Source organism: Symphalangus syndactylus, chromosome 3, assembly GCF_028878055.3.
Source record: "Symphalangus syndactylus isolate Jambi chromosome 3, NHGRI_mSymSyn1-v2.1_pri, whole genome shotgun sequence".
Lineage (NCBI taxonomy): Eukaryota > Metazoa > Chordata > Mammalia > Primates > Hylobatidae > Symphalangus > Symphalangus syndactylus.
In genome coordinates, this window is record NC_072425.2 from 59,750,725 (window position 1) to 59,765,801 (window position 15,077).

At 38.3% G+C, this 15,077-nt stretch overlaps 1 long non-coding RNA gene across 1 annotated transcript in view; it reads right to left on the reverse strand.

Moving 5' to 3' along the window:
- The window catches only part of LOC129479267 (uncharacterized), an 81,548-nt gene that overhangs the window by 14,256 nt on the left and 52,215 nt on the right, over positions 1-15,077 (reverse strand). The window contains exon 3 of the long non-coding RNA XR_008656629.2: positions 13,054-13,217. This is a non-coding gene — a long non-coding RNA (uncharacterized lncRNA). The remainder of the gene's footprint in view (positions 1-13,053; positions 13,218-15,077) is intronic.

Below are 15,077 nucleotides of genomic sequence, written 5' to 3' on the forward strand. Positions count from 1 at the left end.
GGGATTTTATCAACACCAGACTTGTCTGTCAAGAAATGCTAAAGAGAGTTCTTCAATATGAAAGAATAATAATCTGAAAAGATATTAATGAGCAATAAGAAATCATCTGAAGTTATAAAACTCAAAGTACAGGCCAGGCATGGTGGCTCATGTCTATAATCCCAGCACTTGGGATCAGGCCGCTGCAGGCAGATCACCTGAGGTCAGGAGTTCAAGACCAGCCTGACCAACATGGAGAAACCCCATCTCTACTAAAAATACAAAAATCAGCCTGTAATCTCAGCTACTTGGAAGGCTGAGGCAGAAGAATTGCTTGAACCAGGGAGGCAGAGGTTGCAGTGAGCTGAGATGGTGCCACTGTACTCCTGCCTGAGTGACAGAGGGAGACTCCATGTTAAAACAAAACAAAACAAAACAAAAAACCTCAAAATACCCAGAAAAAAAGAATATTATAACACTGTCATTATGATGTGTATGATGTGGAAACTACTCATATCCTGAGTAGAAGACTAAAAGATCAACTGATCAAAAATAATTACAACTTTTTAAAACAGAGATAACATGATACGATAAGATATAAATAGAAACAACAAAAGTTAAAGAGTAGGCGGATGGAGTTAAAGTATAGAGATTTTATTAGTTTTCTCTTTGCTTGCTTCTTTGTTTATGCAATCAGTGTTAACCTGTCATCAGTTTAAAATAATGCTGTCATCAGTTTAAAATAATGGGTATAAGATATTATTTGCAACCCTCATGATAACCTCAAATCAAAAGACATACAACAAGTTCATTAAAAATAAAAAGCAGACACCTGGAAAATCAGGTCACCCCCACCCTAATACTGTGCTTTTCCAATGGTCTTAGCAAACGGCACACAGGAGATTATATCCCACGCCTGGCTCAGAGGGTCCCATGCCCACAGAGCCTCGCTCATTTCTAGCACAGCAGTCTCAGATCCAACTGCAAGGCGGCAGCAAGGCTGGGGGAGGGGTGCACGCCATTGCTGAGGCTTGAGTAGGTAAAAAAAGAAGGCAGGAAGCTCGAACTGGGTGGGGCCCACCACAGCTCAAGGAGGCCTGCCTGCCTCTGTAGACTCCACCTCTGGGGGCAGGGCAAAGCTGAACAAAAGGCAGCAGAAATCTCTGCAGACTTAAATGTCCCTGTCTGACAGCTTTGAAGAGAGTGGTGGTTCTCCCAGCATGGATTTGAGATCTGAGAATGGAGAGACTGCCCCCTCAAGTGGGTCCCTGACCCCCAAGTAGCCTAACTGGGAGACACCCTCCAGTAGGGGCAGACTGACACCTCACACAGCCGGGTACCCCTCTGAAACGAAGCTTCCAGAGGAACAATCAGGCATCAACATTGGCTATTCAGCAATATTCACTGTTCTGCTCGCTCTGCTGCTGATACCCAAGCAAACAGTGTCTGGACTGGACCTCCAGCAAACTCCAACAGACCTGCAGCTGAGGGTCCTGACTGTTAGAAGGAAAACTAACAAACAGAAAGGACATCCACACCAAAACCCCATCTGTACGTCACCATCATCAAAGACCAAAGGTAGATAAAACCACAAAGATGTGGAAAAAACAGAGCAGGAAAGCTGAAGATTCTAAAAATCAGATCACTTCTCCCCCTCCAAAGGAACGCAGCTCCTCACCAGCAACGGAACAAAGCTGGATGGAGAATGACTTTGAGTTGAGAGAAGAAGGCTTCAGACGATCAAACTTCTCTGAGCTAAAAGGAGGAAGTTCGAACCCATTGCAAAGAAGCTAAAAACCTTGAAAAAAGATTAGACGAATGGCTAACTAGAATAACCAGTGTAGAGAAGTCCTTAAATGACCTGATGGAGCTGAAAATCATGGCACGGGAACTACGTGACGAATGCACAAGCTTCAGTAGCCGATTCGATCAACTGGAAAAAGGGTAACAGTGAATCAAGATCAAATGAATGAAATGAAGCAAGAAGAGGCGTTTAGAGAAAAAAGAGTAAAAAGAAACAAACAAAGCCTCCAAGAAATATGGGACTATGGGCTGGGTGCAGGGGCTCAGGCCTGTAATCCCAGCACTTTGGGAGGCTGAGGCGGGGGGATCACAAGGTCAGGAGATCGAGACCATCCCGGCTAACACGGTAAAAACCCATCTCTACTAAAAATACAAAAAAATTAGCCGGGCATGGTGGCGGGCACCTGTAGTTCCAGCTACTTGGGAGGCTGAGGCAGGAGAATGGCATGAACCCGGGAAGCAGAGCTTGCAGTGAGCCCACTTCAGGCAACTGCACTCCAACCTGGATGACAGAGCGAGACTCTGTCTCAAAAAAAAAAAAAAAAAAAAAAAAAGAAATGGGACTATGTGAAAAGACCAAATCTACGTCTGATTAGTGTACCTGAAAGTGACGGGGAGAATGGAACCAAGTTGGAAAACAGTCTGCAGGATATTATCCAGGAGAACTTCCCCAACCTATCAAGGCAGGCCAGCATTCAAATTCAGGAAATACAGAGAATGCCACAAAGATACTCCTTGAGAAGAGCAACTCCAAGACACATAATTATCAGATTCACCAAAGTTGAAATGAAGGAAAAAGTGTTAAGGGCAGCCAGAGAGAAAGGTTGGGTTACCCACAAAGGGAAACCCATCAGACTAACAGATGATCTCTCGGCAGAAAGTCTACAAGCCAGAAGAGAGTGGGGGCCGATATTCAACATTCTTAAAGAAAAGAATTTTCAACTCAGAATTTCATATCCAGCCAAACTAAGCTTCATAAGTGAAGGAGAAATAAAATCCTTTACAGACAAGAAAATGTTGAGAGATTTTGTCACCACCAGGCCTGCCCTACAAGAGCTCCCGAAGGAAGCACTAAACATGGAAAGGAACAACCAGTACCAGCCACTGCAAAAACATGCCAAATTGTAAAGACCATTGAGGCTAGGAAGAAACTGCATCAACTAACGAGCAAAATAACCAGCTAACATCATAATGACAGGATCAAATTCACACTTAACAATATTAACCTTAAATGTAAATGGGCTAAATGCTCCAATTAAAAGACACAGACTGGCAAATTGGATAAAGAATCAAGACCCATCAGTGTGCTGTATTCAGGGGACCCATCTCACGTGCAGAGACACACATAGGCTCAAAATAAAGGGATGGAGGAAGACCTACCAAGCAAATAGAAAACCAAAAAGGCAGAGGTTGCAATCCTAGTCTCTGATAAAACAGACTTTAAACCAACAAAGATCAAAAGAGACAAAGAAGGCCATTACATAATGGTAAAGGGATCAATTCAACAAGAAGAGCTAACTATCCTAAATATATATGCACCCAATACAGGAGCACCCAGATTCATAAAGCAAGTCCTTACAGACCTATAAAGAGACTTAGACTCCCACACAATAATAATGGGAGACTTTAACACCCCACTGTCAACATTAGACAGATCAACGAGACAGAAAGTTAACAAGGATATCCAGGAATTGAACTCAGCTCGGCACCAAGTGGACCTAATAGACATCTACAGAACTCTCCACCCCAAATCAACAGAATATACATTCTTCTCAGCACCAGATCTCACTTATTCCAAAATTGACCACACAGTTGGAAGTAAAGCACTCCTCAGCAAACGTAAAAGAACAGAAATTACAACAAACTGTCTCTCAGACCACAGTGCAATCAAACTAGAACTCAGGATTAAGAAACTCACTCAAAACCACTCAACTACATGGAAACTGAACAACCTGCTCCTGAATGACTACTAGGTACGTAACAAAAGGAAGGCAGAAATAAAGATGTTCTTTGAAACCAACGAGAACAAAGACACAACATACCAGAATCTCTGGGACACATTTAAAGCAGTGTGTAGAGGGAAATTTATAGTACTAGATGCCCACAAGAGAAAGCAGGAAAGATATAAAACTGACACCCTAACATCACAATTAAAAGAACTAGAGAAGCAAGAGCAAACACATTCAAAAGCTAGCAGAAGGCTAGAAATAACTAAGATCAGAGAAGAAGTGAAGGAGATAGAGACACAAAAAACCCTTTAAAAAATCAATGAATCCAGGAACTGGTTTTTTGAAAAGATCAACAAAATTGATAGACCACTAGCAAGACTAATAAAGAAGAAAAGAGAGAAGAATAAAATAGATGCAATAAAAAATGATAAAGGGGACATCACCACTGATCCCACAGAAATACAAACTACCATCAGAGAATACTATGAACACCTCTACGCAAATAAACTAGAAAATCTAGAAGAAATGGATAAATTCCTGGACACATACACCCTACCAAGATTAAACCAGGAAGAAGTTGAATCCTTGAATAGACCAATAACAGGCTCTGAAATTGAGGCAATAATTAATAGCCTACCAACCAAAAAAAGTCCAGGAACAGATGGATTCAGAGCCAAATTCTACCACAGGTACAAGGAGGAGCTGCTACCATTCCTTCTGAAACTATTCCAATCAATAGAAAAAGAGGGAATCCTCCCTAACTCATTTTACAAGGCCAGCATCATCCTGATACCAAAGCCTGGCAGAGACACAACAAAAAAAGAGAATTTTAGACCAATATCCCTGATGAACATCGATGCAAAAATCCTCAATAAAATACTGGCAAACCGAATCCAGCAGCACATCAAAAGCTTATCCACCATGATCAAGTGGGCTTCATCCTTGGGATGCAAGGCTGGTTCAACATATGCAAATCAATAAACGTAATCCAGCATATAAACAAAACCAAAGACAAAAACCACATGATTATCTCAATAGATGCAGGAGAGGCCTTCGAAAAAATTCAACAGCCCTTCATGCTAAAAACTCTCAATAAATTAGGTATTGATGGGGACGTATCTCAAAATAATAAGAGCTATTTATGACAAACCAACAGCCAGTATCATACTGAATGGGCAAAAACTGGAAGCATTCCCTTTCAAAACGGGCACAAGACAGGGATGCCCTCTCTCACCACTCCTATTCAACATAGTGTTGGAAGTTCTGGCCAGGGCAATCAGGCAAGAGAAAGAAATAAAGGGTATTCAATTAGGAAAAGAAGTCAAATTGTCGCTGTTTGCAGATGACATGTTTGTATATCTAGAAAACCCCATTGTCTCAGCCCAAAATCTCCTTAAGCTGAGAAGCAACTTCGGCAAAGTCTCAGGATACAAAATCAATGTGCAAAAATCACAAGCATTCTTATACACCAATAACAGACAAACAGAGAGCCAAATCATGAGTGAACTCCCATTCACAATTGCTTCAAAGAGAATAAGACCTAAGAATCCAACTTACAAGGGATGCGAAGGACCTCTTCAAGGAGAACTACAAACCACTGCTCAACAAAATAAAAGAGGACACAAACAAATGGAAGAACATTCCATGCTCATGGATAGGAAGAATCAATATCATGAAAATGGACACACTGCCCAAGGTAATTTATAGATTCAATGCCATCCCCATCAAGCTACCAATGACTTTCTTCACAGAATTGGATAAAACTCCTTTAAAGATCATATGGAACCAAAAAAGAGCCCGCATTGCCAAGACAATCCTAAGCCAAAAGAACAAAGCTGGAGGCATCATGCTACCTGACTTCAAACTATACTACAAGGCTGTAGTAACTAAAACAGCATGGTACTGGTACCAAAACAGAGATATAGACAAATGGAACAGAATAGAGCCCTCAGAAATAACACCACACATCTACAACCATCTGATCTTTGACAAACCTGACAAAAACAAGCAATGGGGAAAGGATTCCCTATTTAATAAATAGTGCTGGGAAAACTGGCTAGCCATGTGTAGAAAGCTGAAACTGGATCCCTTCCTTACACCTTATACAAAAATTAATTTAAGATGGATTAAAGACTTACATGTTAGACCTAAAACCATAAAAGCCCTAGAATAAAACCAAGGCAATACCATTCAGGACATAGGCATGGGCAAGGACGTCATGTCTAAAACACCAAAAGCAATGGCAACAAAAGCCAAAATTGACAAATGGGATCTAATTAAACTAAAGAGCTTCTGCACAGCAAAAGAAACCACCATCAGAGTGAACAGGTAACCTACAGAATGGGAGAAAATTTTTGCAATCTACCCATCTGACAAAGGGCTAATATCCAGAATCTACAAAGAACTCAAACAAATTTACAAGAAAAAAACAAACAACCCCATCAAAAAGTGGGCAAAGGATATGAACAGACACTTCTAAAAAAGAAGACATTTATGCAGCCAACAGAGACATGAGAAAATGCTCATCATCACTGGCCATCAGAGAAATGCAAATCAAAACCACAATGAGATACCATCTCACACCAGTTAGAATGGCCATCATTAAAAAGTCAGGAAACAACAACAAGTGCTGGAGAGGATGTGGAGAAATAGAACACTTTATACTGTTGGTGGGACTGTAAACTAGTTCAACCATTGTGGAAGACAGTGTGGTGATTCCTCAAGGATCTAGAACTAAAAATACCATTTGACCCAGCCATCCCATTATTGGATATATATCCAAAGGATTATAAATCATGCTGCTACAAAGACATATGCACATGTATGTTTACTGTGGCACCATTCACAATAGCAAAGGCTTGGAACCAACCCAAATGTCCATCAATGATAGACTGGATTAAGAAAATGTGGCACATATACACCATGGAATACTATGCAGCCATAAAAAAGGATGAGTTCATGTCCTTTGTAGGGACATGGATGAAGCTGGAAACCATCATTCTCAGCAAACTATTGCAAGGACAAAAAATCAAACACCGCATGTTCTCACTCACAGATGGGAATTGAACGATGAGAACACTTGGACACAGGGTGTGGAACATCACACACTGGGGCCCATCATGGGGTGGGAGGAGGAGCGAGGGATAGCATTAGGAGATATACCTAATGTAAATGACGAGTTAATGGGTGCAGCACACCAGCATGGCACATGTATACCTATGTAACAAACCTGCACATTGTGCACATGTACCCTAGATCTTAAAGTATAATAAAAATAAAATAAAATAAATAAAATAAAAAGCAAGAAATTAAAACACACCACCTCAGAAAATCACCTTCACTGAAAGGAAGACAGGAAGAAAGAAAAAAAGCAAGAAAAGACCACAAGACAAGAAAACAACAAAATGGCAGAAGTAAGTCCTTACCTGTCAATAATGACATTGAATGTAAATAAACTAAACTCTCCAATCAAAAGATATGGACTGGCTGAATGTATTTTAAAAACAAGATGCAATAATCTGTTGCCTACAAAAAACACACTTCGCCTATAAAGACACACAGAGACTGAAAATAAAGGGATGGAAAAAGATATTCCATACCAATGAGAACCAACAAAAGCAGGAGTAACTATAATTATATCAGACAAAATAGACTTCAATACAAAACTATAAAAAGAGACAGCGTCTCTATATAATTATGAAGAGATCAATTCAGTAAGAGGATATAACAATTGTAACTATATATGCACCTTGGAGCACTCAGATATATAAAACAAATATTATTAGAGCTAAAGAGAGAGTGAGACCCCAATACAATAATAGCTGGAGACTTGCAGCATTGGACAGATCATCCAGAAAGAAAATCAACTAAGAAATATTGGACTTAATCTGTCCTATAGACTAAATTGACATTTACAGAACGTTTCCTCCAATGGCTACAGAATACACAATCTTCTCAGCACAGGGATCATTCTCAAGCACAGACCATATGTCAGGCCACAAAACAAGTCTTAAAACATACCAAGAAATAATAGTAAGTGTCTTCTCTGACCACAATGGAATAAATCAGTAACGAGGAATTTTGGAAACCATACCCACAGGTATGAATTAAGCAATATGCTTCTGAATGACCAGTGGGTCAGTGAAGAAAAAAATTGAAAAATTTCTTGAAACAAATGATTATTGAATCACTACATACCAAAACATATGGGATGCAACGAAAACAGTGCTAAGAGAGAAGTTCATAGCTATAAGTGCCTACATCGAAAAAGTAGAAAAACCTCAAATAAACAACCTAACAAGGCATCTTAAGGAACTAGAAAAGCAAGAGCAAACCAAACTCAAAATTAGTAGGAGAAAAGAAATAGTAAAGATCAGAGTGGAAATAAATGAAATTGAAATGAAGAAAACAACAAAAAAGATCAGTGAAACAAAAAGTTGGTATTTCAAAAAGATAAACAAAATTGGCAAATCGTTACCCAGACTGAGAAAAAAAGAGAATAAACAAACAGAATCAGAGATGAAAAATGCAACATTACAACTGATACCACAGAAATTCAAAGGATCATTAGAGGCTACTGGGAGAAACTATATGCCAATAAATTGGAAAAGCTAGAAGAAGTAGATAAATCCCTAGACACATACAACCTACCAAGACTGAACCATAAAAAAAAATCCAAAACCTGAATAGACCAATAACAAGTAAAAACATAGAAGCCATAATAAAAAGTCTCCCAGTAAAGAAAAGCCCTGACCTCAGTGGCTTCACTGCTGAATTCTACCATTTAAAGAAGAATTAATGCTTTCGAAATACATTCTAAGAGGCCAGTATTGCCCTGATACCAAAACCAAACACATATCAAAAAGAGAAAACTACAGGCCAGTATCCCTGATGAATTTTGATGCAAAAATCTTCAACAAAATACTAGCAAACCAAATTCCACAACACCTTAAAATGATCATTTATGATGATCAAGTGGAATTTATTCCAGGGATGCAAGGAGGGTTCAGTATACGTAAATCAATCAGTGTGATACATTATGTCAACAGAATGAAGGACAAAAATCATATAATCCTTTCAACTGATGTTGAAAAAGCATTTGATAAAATTCAACATGACTTTATGATTTAAAAAAAAACTGGGTATAGAAGTAACATACCTCAACATAATAAAAGCCATATATGAGAAACCAACAGCTGGTATCATACTTAATGGGAAAAAACTGAAATCCTTTCCTCTAAGATCTGGAACATGACAAGGATGTGCACTGTCACCACTGCTATTCAACAGAGTACTCAAAATCCTGCTAGAGTAATGATACAAGAAAAAGAAATAAAGTGTATCCAAATTGAAAAGGAAGAAGACAAATTATCCTTATTTGCAGATGATATGATCTTACATTTGGAAAAACCTAAAGACTCCACTAAAAAACTGTTAGATCTTAAACAAATTAAAGTTGCAGGATACAAAGGCAACATACAAAAATCAGCAGCATTTCTATATGCCAGCAATGAACAATCTGAAAAAGAAATTTAAAGAGAAATTCGACTCATAATAGCCACAAATAAAATTAAATACCTAGGAATTAACCAAAGAAGTGAAGGATCTTTACAGTGAAAACTATAAAATATTGATGTAAGAAATTGTAAGAAATTAAAAAATATCCATAATACCCAAAGCAATCTACAGATTTAATGCAATCTCTATGAAAATACCAATGATATTCTTCACAAAATAGAAAAAACAATTCCAAAATTTATATGAATACACAAAAGACTCAGAATAGCCAAAGCTATCCTAAGCAAAAAGAACAAAACTGGAGGAATCAAATTACCTGACTTCAAATTATACAACAGAGACATAGTAACCAAAATAGCATAGTACTGGCATAAAAGCAGACACGTAGACCAATGGAACAAAGAGAACCCAGAAACAAATTCATATATCTGCAATGAACTCATTATCAACAAAGGTGCCAACAACATGCACTGGGGAAGGAACAGTCTTTTTTATAGATGGTGCTGGGAAAACTGGATATATATATGCAGAAGGATGAAACTAGATCCCTATCTCTTGCTATATAAAAAAATCAAATCAAAATTGACTAAAGACTTAAACCCGAGACCTCAAACCGTGAAACTACTAAAAGAAAATATTGGAGAAACTCTCCAGGACATTGGACTGGGCAAAGATTTCTTAAGTAATACCCCACAAGCACAGGCAACCAAAGCAAAAATGTTCACATGGGATTACATCAAATTAAAAAGCTTCTGCACAGGAAAGGAAACAATCAACAAAGTGAAGAGACAACCCACAGAATGGGAGAAAGTATTCGCAAACTATCCATCTGATAAGGGATTAATAACCAGAATATATAAGGAGCTCTAGCAACTCTATATGAAAAAATCTAATAATCCAATTTAAAAGTGGACGAAACATCTGAATAGACATTTCTCAAAAAAAAGATATACAAAGGGCAGACAGGTATATGAAAAAGTGCTCAACATTATTGATCATCAGAGAAATGCAAATTAAAACTACAATGAGATATCATTTCATCCAAGTCAAAATGCCTTTTATCCAAAAGGCAATAACAAATGCTAGTAAGGATGTGGAGAAAAGGGAACCCTTGTACACTGTTAATGGGAATGTAAATTAGTACAACCACAATAGTGAACAGTTTGAAGATTCCTCAAAAAAACTAAAAATAGAGCTATCATATGATCCAGCAGTGCCACTGCTAGGTGTATACCCGTAACAAAGGCAATCGGTATGTTGTAGAGGTGTCTGCACTCCCATATTTATTACAGTGCTATTCACAATAGCCAAGATTTGGAAGCAACCTAAGTGTCCATCAACAGATAAATGGATAAAGAAAAATTTTCACATATACACAGTGGAGTACTACTCAGCCATAAAAAAGAATGGGATCCTGTCATTTTCAGCAACATGGATGGAACTGGAGGTAATTATGTTAAGCAAAATAAGCCAGGCACAGAAAGACAAACTTTCCATGTTCTCACATATTTGTGGGAGCTAAAAATTGAAACATTTGAACTCATGGAGATAGAGTGTATAATGATAGTTGCCAGAGGCTGAGAAGGGTAGTGGGGGAGTTGGGGGCAGGGAAAGTGAGGATGGCTAATGGGTACAAAAAATAGAAAGAATAAATAAGATCTAGTATTTGACAGCACAACAGGCTGACCATAGTCAATCATTATTTAACTGTACATTTTAAAATAACTAAGAGTAAAATTGAATTTTTTGTCACACAAAGGATAAATGCTTGAGGTAATGGATACCACATTTACCCTGATGTGATTATTATTCATTGCATGCCTGTATCAAAGTATCTCATGTACCCCATAAATATATACACCTACTATGTACTCATAAAAATTAAAAACTTTAAAAAAGAAGACATAGAACTATATTCATTGGCATGGGAAAATGTCCACATTATATTAACTGAAAAATGCAGCTCGTCCATTTTCTCCCAGTTTTACGTGTGTGTGTGTATGTGTGTGTGTGTATGTGTATGTGTGTATGCCTATAAATGTATAAATGCATGGGGAAAAGTCTAAGGAATCTACAGTGAAATTTTCACAGCCTTTTTCTCTCAGCAGTAGAATTACAGGGAATTTCCACTTCTTTATATTTTTCTGATTATCTGATTGTTTTTTACAATGAAAATATTTTACTTTAGGAATTGTTCCCAGACCAAACTGAGGGTCGGGCTGCTATTTCTCATGGCCCAATAACGAAATGCAGATGAACTGGGGAGGAAGAGAGCTTTTATTTCTGCAACCAGTAATGGAGAAGGCCTGAAAGTTATCACCAGAACAACTCAAAATTACAAAGTTTTCCAGAGCTTATATACCTTCTAAGCTACATATCTACGTGTAAGTGTGCATTCAGAAGGGATTAACTTCTTTTAAGCTATAACTAACGTCTGAGTCCTGAAGACCTTCCTCTGGAGACTCAGTAAATTTACTTAATCTAAATGGGCCCAGGTGCTGGGGTAATTGTCCTTCTCTTGTCTCCTGCTAAATCACGGAGGTTTGGGGAGTTCTTTCAGACCCCCAATAAACTTTTGTGGCGGCCTAGGGAGTTTCTTCAGACCCACAATAAAACTTGTTTAACCCTAAATGGGTCCTGTTAAGAATTCCTTCATTATTTTGTCATGCTCTAAGGCCCAGGAAAGGCCTAGACAAAACTCTTGATGGGCTTTTGTTACATCCTAGCCTTTGTATAAGAGCACTGGCTTTTAACTTAACCACTTGGTCAGTACTGAAATCATTGTTATGGAGACCTGCATTAGTGAGACTTGGCGTGCCACAGAATCAGAAAAAAAACTTAAGATAATTTATATTGAGGAGAATAAAAGCAAGAAAGATGAAATTTAAGCAAAGAAATTCTAGGTTTGGAAACTTCTGGGTTTTGCTACTGAATTTATTCAGCCTATTAACTTTTTTTTAATATCTCTTAAAGTATCTCAAAGTAGCTCAAAAGCTTATTTGTTTGTTTGTTTACTTTTTCTCTTCCACCGAGCAGCAACTCTTTGCAGACATTCACCCCACTAACAATTTAAAGCAGACATCAGCATTCCCATTTCATCCATAAGAAAGCAGTCTGGGACTAATAAGAGAGCAGGACCTGTACCCCAGAGCATGTTGCAGAGGAAGCCCAAAAAAGCAGCACGCTGTGGCTTCCTGATCCGGGAGAAATATTTGGTGTGAAGTTTATTAAACAGAGGCTAAAGCCAGGCTCTCTTCGAATCCCAGCTCTGTCACCATGGCTGCATCATCTCAGGCAAATTACTTTACCTAGCAGTGACTGCATTTCTAGATCTGTAAAATAAAGATGACGAAGATAGTATCTACCTTAATAGCCTGCTGCCACGGATGAGTATATGTAATGTCGAACACTGGAAGTGCTCCACGTTTGCTGTTATGTTACCATTTCCAACGTGGGTCCCAGTCTCCCCACTCCCAAGAGCAAGGATTGCACCAGGGCTTCACCATGGCCACATTGGCCTATTAGCTTCCAATTATTACGAAGGCCCTGCTCTAATGGCAAGTGCTTAAGGGGAGTTGTTCCCGTAGTTCCGACCCCTCCTCCCCTCAGCTACTTGTCCTAAGCATAAAATGTAAACGTTCACATTCTAAACACTCATTAACTAACACGCAGGTCACAAGGCTGTTGAGCTGGTGGAGTCAGAACTCAAACCCACATTCCACCTGGCTCCCCTAAACCTGCTATGTACTTTCTACTGCTGATAATATGTAAAGAGGTAAAAGTATATTTATACTAGCAGGCTTACCAGGTCAATGGAGATGAAACTTAACATGTCTGATGGCTTCTAACATACATCTGGTCCTGGGCTCATTTTTGTTCTTTGTGGCACTTTTAATCTTGCAGAAGGCATACTTGTGGAATTTCCAGACAAAGGTTCCTGTTCTTCAAAAAGGTAATAAAGAAGTGGATCTGAAAAGTGCCAAATTATCTTTAAAAATAAAAGCAGCCCCATACCCGCTGCCTGAAATTCAGTGAAGGCAGTTACATGTGCACGTTTTATCATTTTGCCCATTTGCCCTCACCAGGGAACATCTTTTGGTGCCCTGTAGGGTCACATTTTGAAAATCTGACCCTAAACATTTTCACACTGTGGATTAGACTTCAAAGGAGATTTTGATTCATGTTTTGTGTTCTTAAAAACTTGGTACACCTTACTGATTACTGGGGAAAAAAATTCTAGTTTCACTCAGTCATACTGATATCCCAACAGTGTTTATGGGTACTTGTTATATCATATAGTGGCCACAGCTTTTGAAACAAATATCAGGACATTTGGTTTGACAGTCAGGAGTATATTTATGGGGACAGAATAGTTAGCCAACCAGAAAATCCAGGCCACATGCATGCCATTAACTATATATAAAGAATGATCTGCATGAATAATATATAGATGTACAGGCTGGCTAGTATCTTTGTACCAGCCAATGTACATGAACAGTCTTTCAGAGGTCAACTAATTGAGGTGCTATGTTGATTTTGTTCTTCTTTCCAGTTGCTTATTTAATTGATATCAACTATCTTCATTAGGTTAGTCAATCTGACAAAATTATCATGTGCCCTTATATTACCTCTTCTCTAAGACAAATATAAAATTATTTGTTAAAATATTTGAACTCTGCTAAAAGACTCATGAGAACTATTATATAAATAAACCATTAGGTAGACAGTTGTGATTAAGGCAATATTGTACTAATTGCTAATGGATAAAATCATGATGATCATCAGACATGTCTTAAAATTATACATATATTTTAATGAAAATCAATAGTCTTATGTATGTTACGGCCCATTTCTCTAAACAGTAGTGCATATTTGCAAAAGAGCAGATGAACCCTATCCAGCTGTGAACTAGAGAACCATAATAACGAAAAGGACCTACATTCTAAGGCTGTTCTGTGGGTTCAATGAGGTTATATTTGTAATGTGCTTAAAAGAGTCCCTGGCACATAGTAAATGCTATACAAATACTGTTAGCAGTGTTAGCTTTAAGATAGAATTGTTAACTTTCTTTTCAAAAGTCTTTTGAAAAACTTGTCAGAAGTTTTATTTAAAGTTTAGTTTTTGATGTAAAACATTTTTCTGCTTTTCAAATGTAAAACCTGTGAATTAATCATCATGGATTAAAACTCACAACCTATTCGCCCTTACTTATGGGCTTTTTTGTTTTTCCACAACTGTGTGGGTGATGGCCTGGAACCAAATCTCTGCCTAAACATGATTTGCTATTCCCTCTTATTTTGACCAATCTGACCCGTCAAGACACGACAAATATGCATACACAGCTATACTACGTTCCTAAATATGGACTCTGAGCAAACATGACAAATATATGAAACCTTGAATACATAAAACATTTTAAGTAAGTCTGGTTAATTACAATACAAACAAGCTCTCCACTGCACTAAATGAGTCATTGGTTCTCCCAGATGGTCTGAATAGGGTTCAAGCGACATTAAGAGAAAACAAAGTATGTCCTCAGATATTCACGGAGCTGAGGAGAAAGGAGCCACACGGGGAGCTATAGTTCAGCATGTCCCATGCTGGGGGAGGACTGTAAGATCCTGTCTGATAAACCAGTCAGGTGTGGCCTTACAGAAAAGTCTATTCCATAAGGGCCTAAAAATTTTTACAGGAAAGGACTTATAAGAAAGGAACAGTGAGACAACCTTGAGTTGGTAGAAAAGCCAAGTGCTATGTTATAAGAACTGTATCTCCAAACCTTAATCTGTGTCCGAATTTTATGTGGGCATATGAGTGTGGGGGTCAAGG